Below are 2,753 nucleotides of genomic sequence, written 5' to 3' on the forward strand. Positions count from 1 at the left end.
AAAGGGCCTTCATAGAGGGAAGTAGGGATTTGTAGAGGTGCCAGAGCTCAAAGCGAAAAACTTAGAGATAAAAAAACATTTTGAGAGGTGTATCCATCCCACCAACGAAAATGACTTAGAGTTCCTAATACTTTCCATGCATAGATATATCATAGGCGGTTCCCAAACAGAAAATAAATTTTATTCCTTTTTCCACCATAACTTTCACTTTCCATGGTAGCCGTATCCACGGTTGCCCTCCATACCAACACTTTCCAAGGAATTTATAATTTGACAACATAAAGTAAATTCATTTTTTTGCATTTCGGGACTGGGCATCCCTAATACCTTTGCCTTACTCTCATGCAATGACAAGTGAATAAACACTCATCTTGAGAATAACACATCTAGCATGGAAAATATTAGCCACCCCTCACCGCTCCGCGAGCGAAACAAAACACAGAAAAGAGAAGTTTATTTTGAAAATTAGAGATGGCACATGCAAATTTGCTTACAACGGCAACATAATACCACATATAGGTAGATATAGTGGACTCATGTCGCAAAACTGGGTTAAAGGTTTTTGGATGCACAAGTAGTGATCATACTTAGTGCAAAATTTAGGCTAGCAAAAGATTGGGAAGCGACCAACTAAGAAACAGATAATCTCATAAGCAAGCATTAAGCATAATTAACACCGAATAATGCACCATAAGTAGGATATAATTTCATTGCATGACTATTGACTTTCGTACTTGCATAGGGAATCACAAACCTTAACACCAATATTCTTACTAAAGCATAATTACTCATCAAGACGACTCACATATCACATCATCATATCTCCAAACTATTACTAAGAATCAAGTTTATTTTGTACAATGATCATCATGAAAGTTTTTATTATATCCGTCTTGGATATCTGTCACTTTGGGACTAATTTTCATGTGTTGCTTTTGACAAGCTCCAACAAATATAGGTGAAGATCATGAGCATAATATATTTTTCTTTCTCTCAAATTAATTTAAGTGAAGCAAGAGATAATTTCTTGAAAATTTTACTAACTCTCAGATAAAACTAAGTGAAGCAATAGAGCATTTCTTCAAAAATACTAAAGCACACCGTGCTCAAAAAAGATATAAGTGAAGCACTAGAGCAAGTCCATTGCTCATAAAAATTTAAGTGAAGCATAGAGAGCAATTCTAACAAGTCATGACGTAATTTTGGCTCTCTCAAATAGGTGTGTCTAGCAAGGATTGATGACTTAAAACACAAAATAAAACAAGCAAATTCTCATATCATACAAGACGCTCCAAGCAAAACACATATCATGTGACGAATAAAAATATAGTTTCAAGTAAAATACTGATGATCGTTGGAAGAAAGCGGGGATGCCACTCGGGGGCATCCCCAAGCTTAGTTGGTTTCTCATTTTTGGATAATAGCTTGGGATGCCGGGTCATCCCCAAGCTTAGGCTCTTCCATCCTTCCTTCATCCATCGTAAGATAACCCAAAACTTGAAAACTTCAATCACACAAAACTCAACAAAACCTTTGTGAGATCCATTAGTATAAGAATAATAAACCACTACTATAAGTGTTGTATCAAACCAATTCATATTTTGTTTTTGTATTATGCCTAATGTATTCCAACTTTTCTTTGGCAAAAACTCATCGAAGAAAACCATAGAGCCATCAAAATAAGCGCACAACACAAAGAAAACAGAATCTGTCAAAACAGAACAGTGTGTATAAATCTGACTATTTCGAATACTTCTGTAACTACAAAAATTCTAAAAAATTAGGACGACCTGAGCAATTTGTAAGTTGATCTACTGCAAGTTAATTGGATATTTTATCGCTCTCTGGTAAAAAATGAAAATTTATTTCGTGAGCATAAAAGTTTCTGTTTTTTCAGAAAGATCAAACAACTATCACCCAAGAAGATTCTAAAGGCTTTACTTGGCACAAACACTAATTAAAACATAAAAAACTATCATAATAGTAGAATAATTGTGCTAATAGATAAAAACAGGAAGCAAAAAGCAAAAATAAAACTTATTCGTTGGGTTGCCTCCCAACAAGCGCTATAGTTTTACGCCCTTAGCTAGGCATGAGGCAAGGATCTAAGTTTTGTTATCCTTCTTCTTAAGTTTCTTAGAGGTATTTTCATCATGAGGCTTTGTAAACACAACATAAAGCATGTTATCCATAGAGGCCTTAGCAATCCTAAGTTAGTTTTCATCATACCCCTTTTGATTTCCCGCAACAATCCAGGAGTAATGTTGATTAACATTGTTGAAAACTTGTTGGATTATATCTAGAACGGGGACTTCCTTTTTGAGATTCTCATCAAAGATTTTATTATCCCCAAGAAAATGTATTAAAGCGTAGTCACTTTTGTAAATAATTTCATCTATCATAGGTTTTTCATGATTCATACCATAAAAATGAAAGATTTCCCTAGCTTCTCGTATTATGTAGTCAAACTCATTCATAAGAACGAGAGTGTCCAACTTTTTAGCCCTAGGATTCTTTATAACTGGAAGCTCAAAAAATAATCTTTTCAAAGTAGGATGGGTACTAATAAATTTACTTTCATGTTTTAGAACTAGTGCTGAAATAGCATCCGCATAAGATCTAGTAGTTTTAAGTATATGAGCATCATCAAGACTCAAATTTCACACACAATTGAAATATTCTTGGATATGCACTTTTCCCATAACGTTCCCTTGCCCCAAAATAAAGGTTTTAGCATCCAGATTGCCCGTAGA

Source organism: Triticum urartu, chromosome 6, assembly GCF_003073215.2.
Source record: "Triticum urartu cultivar G1812 chromosome 6, Tu2.1, whole genome shotgun sequence".
Taxonomy (NCBI): domain Eukaryota; kingdom Viridiplantae; phylum Streptophyta; class Magnoliopsida; order Poales; family Poaceae; genus Triticum; species Triticum urartu.